At 45.9% G+C, this 16,672-nt stretch overlaps 1 protein-coding gene and 1 pseudogene across 2 annotated transcripts in view; both read right to left on the bottom strand.

Annotated features, from left to right (window-relative positions):
- The window catches only part of LOC101155640 (NACHT, LRR and PYD domains-containing protein 12-like), a 74,515-nt gene that overhangs the window by 44,563 nt on the left and 13,280 nt on the right, over positions 1 to 16,672 (bottom strand). The gene's annotated exons all lie outside the window — the stretch shown is intronic.
- On the bottom strand, positions 1,832 to 7,139 carry LOC101155387 (annotated as a pseudogene).

Raw genomic sequence — 16,672 nt, 5'->3', positions numbered from 1 at the left:
GGGCAAGGACCAGAACCCACCCCCCAGGGACACGAACACCCCCGGCTCAGATGTAATGTGAACCCCCCCACCGCGCAGAGAGAGCACCGCCGGGCCCAGGAAACCGGCACCCAGGGGACACTGCACGGACAGATGGTCCTAGGTCCCACCTTCCTTGCAAAATGTGTGTGCGTGTGTTTGTGAGGGTGTGTGTGTGCATGTGTGTGTGTTTGTGTTGGAATATATATTTTGAGGGGGGAGGGGTGTGTGTACTAAGGGGGTGCAGTTAAAATTGGTGGGTAGGGCACTAAGGGGACATCTCCTGATTACTCACAGTGATGTCCCCTCACCCTCCCCACCAAGGGGCCCTAAATGTCTAAGGTGCAGTTAAAATTGGCGGGTAGGGTGCCAGGAGGACATCTGCTGCTTGCTGGCAGTGATGTCCAAGCACCCCCCCTACCAAGGACCCTACATGTCTAAGGTGCAAATAAAACCGAAAGCTTCTCCGTGATCCAGAAGACTTGTTTGCAGAGACAAGTCATGTTCACACTCCTGCGGGTAGATGTGCCAAAGATTTGTGGTCTAAAGTTGGTAAGCAGCTTGAAAGTCTGATGTTTTTTTTCAAGATGGACTCCTCCCCCCATATTTCATGACTCCTTCATTCAACCCATTCAATGTTTGCATTTACTTTGGAGGATCCTGAAGGATCTTCTTCCTTGTTTTTCCGTCAACTTATTTTCTGCTGGAAAATCTCATCGACCCGTCAGCGGAGCTGAGGTCACCCATGAAGGTGGATAGCCCTGCGTTGACCAAGCCACAGACTCAAACAAGGATTTGATGTTCTTGGACTATCTTTGCTGACAAGTCTTTGGAATCTCCTGTACACAAAGGTGTGGTGTCTCTGAGCAGGCATAGGGGTCCCCCATGTCGTGTCAAATTTGCATTCCAGTTTTAAGGATGCTTGACTCCTCAGCCTCAATGGATTACATTTATGCAGAGGTACATGAGAAGTGCCAGGACCTTAAGTTCAAGAGGAAAAATAATCTCGTCTGACTGTAAACAACACAGACTAGTTTTTTATTCTGAATTTGCAGTAGGAATTTGGTCTTTTATTTTGGTATCGCTTGTAAAGATCCAGGATTAGTAGGTCTTTTGGTCAAGTCTTTCTACACAAAGAGTAGAGGATGGTTGGTATCATCACAGGATCTGGGTATTTCAGGGGAGAACTCTTGAAAGAGATGTCCTTTTTTTTTAAATGTTTTTACAGTTACTCGTTATCACCTAAATGTCGGGTGCCGCCAAAGAACATAGACTTTTTTTGTGTCTCTGGAATTTTATCATCATTTTTGCAGATGACTTGATTATGTTGTCATGGAAGCAGTTTATCGCATTGAAGTCAACCAAACCGGTAGGTTTACTCTAAATATCCTGTGGACTATCAAATACGGTCATGTACTGAATGATCATGGCAGTCTGTGCATGTGTCACATTTGTTCAGACAAACCCTTTAAAGTAAATGTAGTTATTCAAGGTGATTAAAAGTGCCCAGAAGGATTGACGACCTCCATTATTGATCAAACACAGGAATGCAAACATCAACAAAACAAGTCCAAATGTCCACCAAAAGACTTTGACATTTGTGCTGTGAAGAAATGATACAAACACCTTTGTCAGGGTTCTGACTTTTTCCTTAATAAAGAGAAGAACCACACAAGAGATGAGAACTTTTGCTAGACTTCTGCAGAAGGAGAATCAGTCTGTCACAGCGCGAACTGTCACAGAGGAGTTCTGCCATTCTAGTGCATGAAGCCTTCTTTTATTGAAAACTGAAGGTTACAGACATGAATGTGGGTCATTTAATCAGAAACAATAGGAAAATCATATTCTTGTATAATCAGAACTTTTCAAGTCATTGTTTTCTTACTGAAAGATAGAAATGAGACAAACATATTATGGAGATTATAGTATGCAAGCAAATGATAATTATATAACTCTAACAACCAGTTCTGAACAAAAATAAAACATGCAGATATTTGTTCAAGTTCTTCCTTAAAGGATCTCCGTCTATTTCAATTTTTTAAACGTTGCTGTAGGGCGGCAGTACATGTTGCTATTTTCACAAAACAGGAGTCCGGCATGGAGCGGCTGAGTGAAGGTGGTCTGGATTCTGTGGAGCAGGGTCATGGTTTCAGAGACACTGTAGAAGGCCAGAACACCTGCTCCGTGGTCCAGGTACACTCCCATCCTGGTGGAACTAGGACTCAAGAGGCGGGTTCGAATATTCCCATGAGAAAAAGTGTACCTGCCGTAGGAAGCACAGTGAAGTGACCATGATTTGTCATTGAACCCAAACATAGAGTCTGTTGAATGTCCTGTTCTGCTGATGTTCTTGTACGCAACTGCGACCCACAGCTCTCCTTCGTTCCACTCCACCTCCCAGTAACAGCGTCCAGTCAGGCTTTCTGTGCTCAGAACCTGAGGCCAGTAGGTAAATCTGTCTGGATGATCAGGATAAGACTGATCATCACTCATTTCTGATACATTTCTGTTCTCCTCAGATAGAACCAGATGCCTGTGTGCGGTGTTTGGATCCAGTCTGACTTCTTTTTGAAATTTTTAAGAAGTCCTCCTTTGTCTTTGGTTCTTCTTTTGGTGATAGCACGTCCATTTTAGACTCAGCCAGGGAGGTGTTTGCTCCTTTGTCCCCAGAATCAGAATCACTTCATTTGCCAAGTACAGCGCATGTACAGGGAATTTGTCTTCAGTTACTTGTGCTCTTGTGCAAACTAGCAAGGCATAGAAAGTGTGAGGGGTAAGACAAACAAAAGGATAAATAATAAAAAAAAGGTAGATAGAAGGTAGCTGTATGAATAAATAAACATAACTAAATAAGAAATAAAATAGAATAAAAAGTCAAAAATGCAGCAGCAGTAATTCCAGTTTGACAGTTTGTGGTTGTACAGTGTCCCTGAGTGGTCCGGAGTCAGGATTTCATCAGAGTGACAGCTCGGGGGAAGTAGCTGTCTTTGTGGCGAGTGGTTTAGGTGCACATTGTCCTGAAGCGCCGCCCTGACGGGAGGAGGCTGAAAAGGCAGTGTCCAGGATGAGAGGGGTCTTTTACGATCATGCCAGCCCGCTTCCTGGCTCTGGATCGGTACAGGTCCTGAATGGGGGGAAGGCTGGAACCAATAATCCTCTCAGCAGATCTGACTATTCTCTGTAGTCTGTTCCTGTCGTGTCTGGTAGCTGAACCAAACCAGACCGTGATGGATGTGGTCAGGACAGACTGGATTATTGCCGTGTAGGAGATGATCAGCAGCTCCTGAAGCAGGCTGAACTTCTTGAGTTTTCGCAGGAAGAACAACCTCTGCTGAGCCTTTTTCCGGACCAAGTCAATGTTATCAGTCCACTTAAGGTCCTGTGAGATGGTGGACCCCAGGAACCTGTGTGAGTCTGTTGAGGGGACAGTGCTGTTGAGAATTGTGAGTGGGGGGGGGTGGGGGCGGGGGTGGTAGGGGGGGTTCCTCCTGAAGTCCACTGTCATCTCCAATGTTTTAAGTGGGTTCAGCTCCAGGTGGTTCTGGCTGCTCCAGAGGACTAGCTGCTCCACTTCTCCTCTATATGCAGTCTCATCACCGTCCCGGATGAGCCCAATGACTGTGGTGTCGTCTGCAAACTTCAAGAGTTTCACAGAGGGGGCTCCTGATCTGCAGTCATTTGTGTAAAGGGAGAAAAGCAGAGGGGAGAGAACACATCCCTGGGGGGCGCCAGTGTTCAGGATCTGGGTGCTGGATGTGAAGCGGTCCTGTCGGTGAGGAAACTGGGGATCCACTGACAGGTGGGGAGAGGCACGGCGAGCTGGGACAGCTTGTGGTGGAGGAGCTCTGGGACGATGGTGTTAAATGCAGAGCTAAAGTCCACAAATGGAACCCGTGCGTAGGTGTCTGCAGAGTCCAGGTGGTGCAGGATGTAGTGGAGAGCGATGTTGACTGCGTCGTCCCCTGACCTGTTTGCTCTGTAGGCAAACTGCAGGGGGTCTAGCAGAGGCTTTGTGATGACCTTCAGGTGGTTCAGCACCAGTCGTTCAAAGGATTTCATGACAACTGAGGTCAGGGCGACTGGTCTGTAGTCATTTAGTCCTGTGACTGGGGACTTCTTGGGGACTGAAATGATGGTGGAAAGTTTGAGACAAGCAGGGACCACACACATCTCCAGGGAGCTGTTGAAGATCCTGGTGAAGATGGGAGCTAGCTGGTCAGCACAGACTTTCAGGCAGGAGGGAGAGACTCCATCCGGTCCTGGAGCCTTCTTGATCTTCTGCTTCTGGAACTGTTGACGCACATCTCTTTCACAGATCATCAGTGCGGATGAGGGGGCAGGTGTGGAGGAGGTTGGGATTGCAGGTAGATCCTGTGTGATAGAAATGGTGGCTGAGGGGGAAGGTGATGTTCTTTCAAACCTTGAGTAGAGGTCGTTAAGCTCCTCAGCCAGGTGGTAACTGTCTGAGGGGCGGGGGGGTGGTCTCCGGTAGTTGGTGATGGTCTGCAGGCCTTTCCAAACTGCAGAGGAGTCGTTGGCAGAAAGCTGGTCTGTCAGCTTTGCAGTGAAGGACCTCTTTGCAGCCTTGATCTCCTTTGTTAGCTTGTTTCTAGCCTGCTTATACCGGTCCCGATCTCCACTCCTGTAGGCCTCTTCTTTGTCCTGACGTAGCTGCCTCAATTTAGCAGTAAACCATGGTTTGTTGTTGTATGTGCAGAAGGTTTTAGTCTCCACACACATGTCCTCACAGAAACTGATGTAGGATGTGACAGTGTCAGTGAGTTCGTCCAGGTCTGAGGCAGCAGCCTCGAAGACGCTCCAGACGCATCTTTGACTCATCCGACCATCTCTTCACAGTCTTCACTATGGGCTTAGCTGATTTCAGCTTTTGCCTATAGGTTGGGATGAGATAGACTAGGCAGTGATCAGAAAGTCCCAGGGCAGCGCGGGAAACAGAGTGATATGCGTCCTTTATTGCTGTGTAGCAGTGGTCCAAAATGTTTGAGCCTCTAGTGGGACAAGTCACGTGCTGTTTGTATTTGGGTATTTCGACCTTGAGGTTTGCTCTGTTGAAATCCCTGAGTATAATCACCAGAGAGTCAGGGTGGTTTCTTTCAACCTCTGTGATCTAGGCAGCGAGTTGCTGTAACGCCTCCGTTACGCACGCCTGTGGTGGAATGTAAACACCGACCAGCACTAACGAGGAAAACTCCCACAGAGAATAGAATGGTCTAAAGTTTATGAAAAAAGACTCCAAGTGCAGGCTGCATGTCTTCCAATATTATTATTATCAATAACTATTACCCAACGTGTTACGACTACCGAACTGTCTTGATAGGAAAATGTTACAGTGTTCATTTCAGCTGAATGAACTCCGCCGAGTTTCTTCCCGTCTCCAGGAAGTCTTCGTCGAAGCTCAGAGCGGCGTGGAGCGGCTGAGTGAAGGTGGTCTGGACTCTCTGGAGCAGAGTCATGGTTTCAGCTGATAGACTGTAGAACTCCAGAACACCTGCTCCGTGGTCCAGGTACACTCCCACCCTAGAGGACCTCGGATCCTTTAAACGGGTCTCCACGTCTTTGTGGCACAAGATGTAGCTGTTTTTATCGCAGTACAAGGCCCAGGATTTGTCATCACTTCCAAACTGCGATTTTTGGATGATCTTGTATGCGACTGCAACGTAAACCGCTCCTCCGGTCCACTCCACCTCCCAGTAATGGCGCCCGCTCATACTTTCTCTGCTCAGAACCTGAATCCAGGAAGTGAACCGGTCCGGATGGCTGTGGTAGTCAATCCTATGGAATGTGAATGTTGCTTTTCTGTTTGCTGCAGACAGTTTCAGAAAGGGGTGTGCTGTGTTTGGATCCAATGTGAGTTCTCCTGAATACTCCAAGAAGTCGTTCCTGGTCTTTGATTCTGTCGGTTCTGACGGTTCTGACGGTTCTGACGGTTCTGACGGTTCTGATGGTTTGGATGGTTCTGACGGTTCTGATGGTTCTGCCTTTCTCTGCATCAGAAATGTATTTAAAATCAAACTGATGATCAAAAAGATGAGAATGAAACTGAAGAAGTTTTTCTTTGAGATGTTTGCTCGTTTGTCCCTCACGAGCTCCTGTAGTTTGTCTCTGGTGTCTGCCACAGCTGCTGTCACCTCCTCAAAGTACCTCAAAGAACGAAGGTGGAAGCTGGATGAGTGTGTGGACTCACTGAGTGCAGACAGTGAGGGGTATCTCTGCAGGCACTGGCTGTGGTCCTCTGTGTGAGAGAGCTGCTCCATCTCTCTGTCTTTGCTCTTCAGATCTCTGATCTCCTGCTCCAGCTTCTCCTGAAGATCCAGGACTCGACTCACTTCGTCCTCCTGCTGGGATCTGATCTGCTGCTTCACCTCAGAGTTTCTTTTCTGGAGGAGACGAATCATCTCAGAGAAAATCTTCTCACTGTTCTCAACTGCTTTGTCAGCAGCAGTGTTGATGTCCTCCACCTCCTGCTGGAACAGCCTCATGTCTTTCTCTCTGTACTTGATCTTCTGCTGGATTTGTTGTCGAGTCTCCTGGAGCTTCTTCTCCTTATCAGTTCTTTCTGTAGCTGCTGAAACCGTCTCATGACCATTGTGTTCGTCCATCAGACAGAGATAACAGATGTTCTGCTGATCAGTACGACAGTAGATCTTCATCACCTCATCATGAATAGAGCAGATGTTCTGCTGTAGATTCCTGGAGGGGTCGACCAGCTTGTGTTTCTGTAACGCTGGAGCAACAGAGTGAGGTTGGAGATGTTCCTCACAGTAAGAAGCCAGACAGTCCAGACAGGACTTGGCGGCTTTCATCTTCATTCCAGAGCAGCCGTCACAGGACACGTCTTCAGGTCCAGCGTAGCAGAGATCAGATCTGAGTTCAATCCTCTTCAGCTCCTCCACTAACTCTGCTAACATGATGTTTTTCTCCAGAACCGGCCTGGGAAAGAAGGTCTTCCTGCACTGAGGACAGCTGTGGTTTCCCCTCTGATCATCTCCGTCCCAGTAGGTCTCAATGCAGCTCATGCAGTAGCTGTGTCCACAAGGAACAGTCACTGGTTCCTTCAGTAGATCCAGACAGACAGAACAGGAGATTTTGACAGAGGCCATCATATTTTCTTTCTGCGCCACTTCTCGTCTTCACTGGGAACGCCGTCGTTTCATTTCCTGTAAACCAGAAACTCAGGTGTGTCAAAGATGGAAAAACAAACTTCAGTTCACCTTTGGAGGCTGATTTCCAGAGGCTCTGTCTGCTCCTGCTCTGTGCAGCCCAGTCATTAGACCCATCCAGTGTGTGTCAGATCAGTGGAAGGGGCGGGAACAGGAACCAAACTTTGACCTTTATGTCATCCGGGGGGGAGGGGTTTAAAAACCCCTCCCCCCCCGGATGCTGGGGGGAGGGGTTTAAAAACCTCCAGGTTGTTAACTTGTTTTCAACAAGTAAACAACCTGGAGGTTTTTATGTCCATTTATGAGTTTATGGACTCTTTTATCTCAGTTTTAGGTTTAAAAACCCTCCATTTGTTCTGAGGTTTTAACATTCTAGTCCAAAATCCTTTCCATTTAAAAACCCAGTGTGTCACTTTCCTCTTCCTGTTTTTATCTTTTCTGTTGCTACCATCTAGTGTTTGAACTGCAGCCCTGCAAATCACAGGAGACGTCCCACCTCACATTACAAGCCTTTTTATTTACAAGTTTTCTTCTTTGATTTTTGTCCCTTTTTGTGTTTTAACATTTCAAAAATATTCACCAAATAATCAAACAAAACTCAACTTTATTCAGCAAAGACAATCACACAAAAACTAAAAAACCAAACAGATCATTTTATCAGCTCCTACAGTTTTGAATGAGATGCATGTTTCGAAATCAGACACAAAATCTTTATTAAATTAAATTTTGCATAACAGTTTTTTTTCTAAGTTTAAACAAATAATTGTCAGTGCCTCAAATATTTCCAGTTTTAAATCAATGATCTAACATCTCAAAGTTGCAAATATCCCATTATTTGCAATTTCCTCGTAAACAAAAGCTGTGTATTTTTCGTGGTTAAGTGTAAACTCTGAGTGCGTTAACCCTGAAATCAGGGAAACCCTGGGTTTTCCGTTTCAGAATGGGAGGTTTGTTAAACCAGAGTAAACAGAGTAAGTCAAACCCGTTTCTGAAAGAGAGGTAACTTATACTCGGAGTCTATGTCCATGGTTACTTATGCTGTGAACCTAACCTGGTCGGGAGCAGGTTTTAACCTATAAACTCAAGGTTTCTGCCGGTCCCCTCCTCTTTTTAAAGACGAAGCGGTATTTTTCGCTTTAACCTTCATTGCCCACATTTCCGTCACACAGAGACGGTCTAAGTGACAAGAATGGCTTGTCCTTTTTTGGAGGACCCAATAGACGAGGAGGCTGCATTAATTCGTAGAGAATTACATTTACGTCGTGCGAGGATTTTGAGACCTAGACTCAATTTTTTGTCATTTCCCCATACGTTTTTGTTTGAGCGTTACCGTTTTTCATTGCAGTCAATTACATATGTACAATGAAAACAACATTAGATATGTATTGCTATGTAGATGTTTCATATGTCAAATATTGTCAACAAAGCCTTCATCCATGACATGCTCAAATTTGACCTGATTGAATTATGTTTTTATACTTCATTTTTAGCTGCTGCCATGTTCTTTTAATTCCTGCAGGATTGCATCTACATGAAAATGACATCAGGACGCACGCGACACGCAGCTCACATAGCCAGAAAACGTTCACGCGCACACATGCACAGCGTTTCTCAGTGCGGGCACGCGCACACGGACTGGCACACACGCATCATTTAGCTTTACACCTTTTCAGTCAGAGCAGCTATGAACAGTCTTAACATCGTTAGCTGGAATGTGCGTGGACTTGGCTCTGAGCCAAAGAGAATGAAAGTGTTAAATCACCTGGATGGTCTAAAAGCAGATATAGCTCTACTGCAGGAGACCCATTTATCGAATTCTTTGAATCACCTTATGTGCTGCTTACAATTTCCAGTTATATATTCTGCCAGTTACAACTCCAAACAACGAGGAGTTGCTGTTTTAATTAATAAAAATCTTAATTTTACTCATAAGGACACAGTTACTGACCCAGAAGGCAGATTTGTAATCATTAATATATCCATTCAGAATAAGGACTTTTGTATAGCGAGTGTTTACGGCCCTAATTTTGACGACTCTTCCTTCTTTCACAGATTCTTCACCTCACTCTCAGTTCACTCTGACTCCACAATCATTATAGGAGGTGACGTCAACCTTGTTTTGGACCCTGAACTTGACAGACTCAGCACAGCAGCAAACCAGCGCACATGGCGATCTGCAAGTATTCTAAAGCAGTACATGAATGATCTGGGTCTCTGCGACGCTTGGCGCTCATGTCATCCAAACACTAGGGGGTTCACCTTCTTCTTTCCAGTTCACCACTCACACTCCCGTTTAGACTATTTATTAATCAGTAACTCTCTTTTAAAAAATATTCAAAGCTCCAATATCCATCCAATTATTATCAGTGATCATGCACCAGTCTCTTGTAATTATTTCTAGGGAAATATCCACACCCTCAGGTACAACCTGGAGGTTTAATACGTCGCTGTTAAAGGACCAGGAATTTCTTGAATTCTTTAAAAAAGAGTGGGCAACCTTCTTAGACTTCAACAACACTCGAGACATCTCGCCATGCCTTCTTTGGGAAACAGCAAAAGCAGTCATGAGAGGGAAAATCATTTCTTATTCAACGCATAAAAAACGCAAAGAGAAAGCAGATTTATTAGAATTAGAAAATAAAATCAAAACCCTGGAGACTGCTTATGCTGCTTCTGCACAGGAACACATTCTGGGAGATCTGAAAAATTTAAAGCTGCAGTTAAATGACATCATTAATAAACAAACACAATTTCAAATACAAAGGCTACGACTACAAAGATTTGAAAACTCTAATAAATCTGGCAAATTTCTGGCTAATCAGTTAAAAATTAATAGAGAAAAATCAACAATCACCTCTATTACGGACCAAACAGGAAATGTCACTCATGACCCGGTCAAAATTAATAACGCATTTGAAAACTTTTATAAAAACTTGTACACACCACAGATCAATCCGTCAGAGCAAAGTATTGACTCATTTCTTAATAATGTAAATGTTTCCTGCTGAGTTTTATAAGGAATTCTGGGAACAACTGGCACCAACATTTTATAAAACGGTCACATCTATTAACGAGAGCCAATCAATGCCACCTAACATGAACTCAGCCAACATAATCCTTCTTCTAAAACCAGACAAAGATCCCACTAGTCCTTCAAGCTATCGCCCTATTTCTTTAATCAATGCAGATGTAAAAATTATCTGCAAAGCACTAGCACAGAGAATAGAAAAAATCACTCCTCACATAATTCACTTCGACCAAACTGGATTCATCAAAGGTAGACACTCGGATGATAATGTCCGTAGACTCGTTAACATAATAGACTTTGCCACCATTGAAAACCAGGAAATGACGGTACTATCGCTGGATGCTGAAAAAGCTTTTGACAGAGTAAATTGGAATATCCTTATTGCTGCCCTCCATAAGTTTGGTTTTGGAGAAGCATTCATCAATTGGATCAAAATATTATATCACAACCCCAATGCATCAGTTAGAACTAATAAACAGACTTCAAACAGGTTTTTTCTTGGAAGAGGAACCAGACAGGGTTGCCCACTCTCTCCTTCTCTTTTTGCTATATTCATTGAGCCTTTAGCTGCAGCAATAAGACAGAATGAGAGCATTATAGGAATAAAAACCAAACACAGCCATCATAAAATTAGTCTTTATGCGGATGACATATTACTGTTTTTAAGGAATTTACATTCTGTAAATGAAACAGCAATGATCATAAATGAATTCTCCTCCATATCAGACTATTCCCTTATTTGGAATAAGTCTGTTTTACTACCACTCAACAGGAATATGGAACAAAGACTCACAATTCCAGTTAAAACAGGAAATATCAAATATCTGGGTATCTACTTTTCCCCAAAACTTTCAGAACTGGTGCAGCTAAACCACACCCCATTACTGAAAAGCATACAGGACGACCTAACACGCTGGACCAACCTGCCTCTGTCCCTTATGGGCAAGGTAGCCACGGTAAAAATGAAAATCTTACCCAAAGTTAATTATCTCTTCTCAATGATTCCCACACAACCGCCATTAAAATGGTTCAAAACATTAGAATCATCCATATCAAGCTTTCTATGGAACAATAAACCTGCAAGAATTAGTCTAAAAACTTTAAAATCTGCAAAAAGCTGTGGAGGATTAGAATTACCTAATTTCCACAAATACTTTCTTGCAAATAGATTACAATATATCTTAAAATGGTTAAAAAATAATCCAGAAACCAACTCATGGTTAGACTTGGAACAGGCGTTATGTGGAAAGATCAACCTTTCACAGCTACCATTTATTAGCCAAACAGTTAAAAACAGGATTGTTTCAAAACTATTAATATAAATGCCACTTTAACAGCCTGGTGGGAATTTCTCAAAATATCAAAATCATCAATTCAACCGTGCAAAATGACACCCATCTGGAACAACCCGGACATCCTTATAAACAAAAATATGATTCACTTCCCAGCTTGGCAATCAGGGGGCATAAATCAACTAGAGCACGTAATTATTGATAGAAGATTCATAACTCCCCAGGAACTTCAAGACAAACATGGAATAAATAACTTCTTGGAATGTCAGCAACTTAAATCAAGTATTACTAAAAAGTATAAATATAAAGACGACGATTTAAAGCTACCAGATGTAGTTACCACTCTGATTAATTTTTCAATGAATAGAACTCTCTCCAAAATATACAAACTTTTATGTAATTTAGATAACAATATTGCCCTTCCAACAACAAAATGGGATGCAGATTTGAGCATCAGCACAGATGAAAGCTTCTGGTCAGAACTATGTTTAAACACCTTTAAACTGACAAAAAGTCCAAATCTGCAGTTAATCCAATTCAAAACTCTTCACAGAATTTACTACACTGGACAGAGGATGTTCAAGATGGGTCTCAGTAACTCAGACATTTGCGAGCACTGTGATAGTAATCTACCTGACAGCTACATGCACGCAATGTGGTTCTGCGCACCGGTCCAGGCTCTCTGGCAGCAGGTATGTGCCAATTTATCAGTCTGGCTTAAGGTTTCAATCACGGCTTCACCGTCACTTTGTGTGCTTGGTGACATGAGTGCCATCGATATAGAAGAAGGATTAGCATCTATCATTTTCATAACTCTCTGTATTGCCAAAAAAACTATTTTAATAAATTGGAAAAACAAGAAAAATATAAACATAAGTCAACACAGAAATCTGCTGTTTGATCATATCAGCTTGGAAAAAATGTCAGCCCAAAGTTCAAGTAACTTTGAAAGAATTCGGTCTCTCTGGTCCCCTGTGGCTGACTCCATGACTTAGGGGGTGGGGGGCTTGGTCGTCGCTGCTCCTTGCCCTTCTGAAGTGGTTTGGGGTGGGGGTCGGGGCCTCCGGTGCCTGGCGGGGGCGGTGGGGGCTCCGTTGGTCGGGGGTCGGGTCCGGTGCCTGGGTGGGGCGCTGCGGGGTCTTCTGGGCTTGGGTGTGGGGGCGCGTGGTGGGGGGGTGGGGTGGTGGTCTGGCTTGGTCTCCCTTTGCCTGTGCTGGGGAGGGTTGGCGGGGGGCCCTCCTCGGGGGGGGGGGGGGGGGGGGGCAGCGGCGCTGGACGGGCTGCCCATCTGCACCTGGGGCTGGGATCGGCCCCTCCCTGGCTCTGGGACGGGACGGAACAACCCTCTCGGGGCCCCCGGTCGTTCTGGGTGACATCCGCCTGGCTGCGGTGTCTGGGGTGGGGTGGGGTGGGGGGCTTGTCGGCCCTGTTCTGTGGGGGGGCGTTCTGGGGGGGCTGACCGGTCGGGGTCTCCGCTGAGGCAATCGGTGGTTGCCCCGGCCGGTTGGCTGCCTCGGTCCCGTCAAGGCCTGACCAGAGCTCTTCTAGGGCCGGCGTTTGGGGGTGGGGGCCTGGGCTTGCCCCGGGGGGGCGACGCTTTCTGGCTCCTCTCTCTCTGTGTGGGGTGGGTGGTGCCGGGCCTGGGGTGTCGGCGCCTCCGGGGGTGGGGCCCCTGGGCTGGGTGGGCCTGGCCCCTTTGCTTGGGGGGGCCGGGGGGACAGCTGTTTGACCACCGGGGGACAGTCTATCAGCTGTCCCCAACTTACCCCCTTCCTCATATAACCTCATATTAGGGTGAGGGGGTGGGGGGTCTAGCCTGCGATGCGCCTTGGGGGGGAGCTACTTGGCAGTGGCCCCCCTCCTATGGTTGCCGTATGGAGTGGGCCCCCCCTCTTTCGGTTTTATTTGCACCTTAGATATGTAGGGTCCTTGATAGGGGGGGTGCTTGGACATCACTGCCAGCAAGCAGCAGATGTCCTCCTAGCACCCTACCCACCAATTTTAACCGCACCTTAGACATTTAGGGCCCCTTGGTGGGGAGGGTGAGGGGACATCACTGTGAGTAATCAGGAGATGTCCCCTTAGTGCCCTACTTGCCAATTTTAACTGCACCCCCCTTAGTACACACACCCCTCCCCCTTCAATATATACATTCCAACATAAACACACACACATGCACACACACCCTCTCAAACACACATACACGCACACACATTTTGCAAGGAAGGTGGGACCTGGGTCCATCTGTCCCCTACCCCTTCCCTGGTGGGGGGTGCGGGCCCCTTGGCGACGGCGGCCGTGCCCCCTGGGTGCCGGTCTCCTGGGCCCGGCGGTGCTCTCTTCGCGCAGTGGGGGGGTTCACATTACACCTGAGCCGGGGGTGTTCGTGTCCCTGGGGGGTGGGCGCTGGGCCCCGCCAAACTTCCAACAGTGGCCGAGCCTGGTCGGGCCATATTTACAACAACCATTGTGGGCCCCTTTTTTTTTCCCCGGGGTTCCCCCCTCCTGGGCAGGGGCGGCGGGCCCCTGCCTTGCTCCTCCCTGGACCAACCGTGGGCCGGTTGGGTGGCTGCCTGGAGCGCCGAGCGGGTCTCCCTTGGGGGGTCCTGGCTCGTACCTGGGGTTGGGGCGGGGGGATGCCCGGAACTCCTGGGTGGTGGTGGGGTGCTCGTCTGGGGCTGTGGGTGTCCTTCTCCGGTGGGGCCCTGCGTTTGGCTCTCCCGGCGCGGCGGGGGGGCTGCTTTCCTGGTTGGGCTGGGGCTGCGCTCTCTTTCCCTCCGCGCCTCTCGGCTCTCTGGCTCTGGGGGCCTCGTGGCGGTCCTGCTGGCCCTGGCCTGGATGGCGGTCTTTGTCGCCCGGGGGGCGGTTGTTCCCTGCCGTTCCCGTCTGGCGTTGGGGGGATTCCGGCTGCCGCTGCTGCTGCGGCGGGGGTCTGGGTGTGGGGGTGGCTGGGCGCTCCTCCTCCTTCTTTTCACATTCCACCATCCATTTTAGAAGAACATAAACACTCACCTGAGCACAGGTGTTAGCTTACCTTTGCACTAATAGTTTGCATGATTGAATGAATGAAAGATTTCACACTAGTTGGTTTAAAGGCATAGGTATGCGTTTGTGTACACTATCTGTTTTGTGTACATGTCGACATGTGGACATTTTTGCAGCTAGCAGGTGTGTTGATAACATTTCAGTGTGTGTGTGGACAGGCCCCGCCCTTTTTGTACTACATTTTAACCTTACCGTAATGATTAACAACCAGTAAACCTGTCTGCTCTATGCTGCTTCATGGTCTTACCCCCCCTCTCACTATCATCCCCCCCCTCTCTAACATCCCTCTCTTCTTCCCTTCTTCCCTTTTCCGTCCGGTCCAACACAAGAAATTTTCAAACATGGTTGAAATTAATAAAGTTTGGCCTCAATTACAAAAGGGGTTTATCCAGACACACCTTTGGTTTGTCTGAAGATTAACAACCCCTCTTGTTAAAGTAAAATATGTCCAACACAAGAGGCCCTCAGCTCTCATCTGCCTGCCTAGCTGTTGGACAGGACAAGTTAAAAAAAAAAAAAAAAAAAAAAAAAAAAAAGAAAATGACATCAGGGACATTTAATTAGATTAATGTAACAATTACTTTTTGGAAACACAATTTATTTTTCAATAGCACTGCTTACTTTCTTAATCCCATATAAACCTATACCACTTGATCAATACAAGGGTAGACATAAGTTCACTTTTAAAAACACAATTGCATGTATTAATATTAAACTGACCAAAGTTTGCAACAAAAAAGTCCTCTAAACATTACCGACGTTAAATGCATTTCCCCCAGATTGGTTCTGTACACTATGCAGCATTTCATGCAATTACACCAGGAATAACACTACAAAAGTACACCTAAATATCCCCGTTTTTTATTTCACTCCTTACGCTATTTAAAAAGTTATTACAGCCAATATTTTATAACAATGATTTAAATGCAAACTTACGCATTAACTTGAGCAGCTATGTTTTTCCACGCTAACTGTCTCTGTTTTGCAGATGCAGCGGTGTTGCTTTTCTTCTGGAATATGTGCTCATATTCACTGTAACTCTGCAGCAGCACGTCAAGTTCAGCTGGAGAAAAATACGCAGACCTCTTTTTTTCACGGTTGCCATGGTGACTCGTGATATCTGCGCTCCATTGATAATGGCTTCTTATAGTCGCGGTGCGCACGCTTACCTCCGAATCAGTCCACTCAGAGTTGATTGACCTAACTCCGATCAGCTTCTCTGAAACAGAAAACTCAGAGTTGTTAATCTCTCGATTGACCAACTCAGAGTTCAAGTTCAACCTCAGAGTTGGTTGAACCTCCTTTCTGAAACAGGCCCCAGGAGGGCTCGGCCCCCTCTCCTGTCATTCCTGGAGAGCGCACAGCTGCCTGCATTTTAGGTTAATTGGTTGTTGTATTATATAAGTTCAGCTGCTTCAACAATCCGTGTTGCAGTGCAGTCTCTGTTGGTTCACCATGTTCTTGGTTGCTTGGCTTATGTTTTGAGTGGTTTCTTGGGAAGATTGAATCTTTCTCCTCTCTCCACTTGCTGCTCTGTTCCTGCATTTGGGTCATCCTGACTTCCCGTAACACTGTTTTGTAGGGATGGGAATAGAAGCCCCATGAAGCTTTTTTAGTAGTTCATGTAATTGTGCAGGAAAAATGAACCAACCATTCAGGGCTTTGAAACCACAATGAATAGCGGCATCTGGTGTTTCAACTAAGCTCCTTGTAACACTTTAACGTGGAAATGATGACGAAAAAACGTTTAAAAAAAACAATGTTGTTAATGATGATAAGAAAAAACAACGTAAAACAACACAACAAGTTACGTTTTCTGTGAGAAGTGCTTGACACAGCAAAATACACATCACATGAAGAAAATAAATGCAAAGCAAATCTAAAAAAAAGTAAAATACTGATCTTGAACCCAGGATCTCTGGATGCAGACACCAGGACTATTCCACTGAGCTATCTCAACTGCAACATCAAGCCTCACCATCATATATTGGTAGAAGTATTTTCCTTATAACGTTTATAGTGAATTGTCTTATTAGGAGAAACGAGTTGAAACTATCCAGAGCCACAGTACTTTCTTTTTTACCAGGAGCCACGGTAAAGTGCAATGA

Source organism: Oryzias latipes, chromosome 18, assembly GCF_002234675.1.
Source record: "Oryzias latipes chromosome 18, ASM223467v1".
NCBI lineage: Eukaryota > Metazoa > Chordata > Actinopteri > Beloniformes > Adrianichthyidae > Oryzias > Oryzias latipes.
The sequence above is the reverse complement of the archived record's forward strand: the minus strand, read 5'-3'. Positions and strand labels throughout refer to the sequence as shown.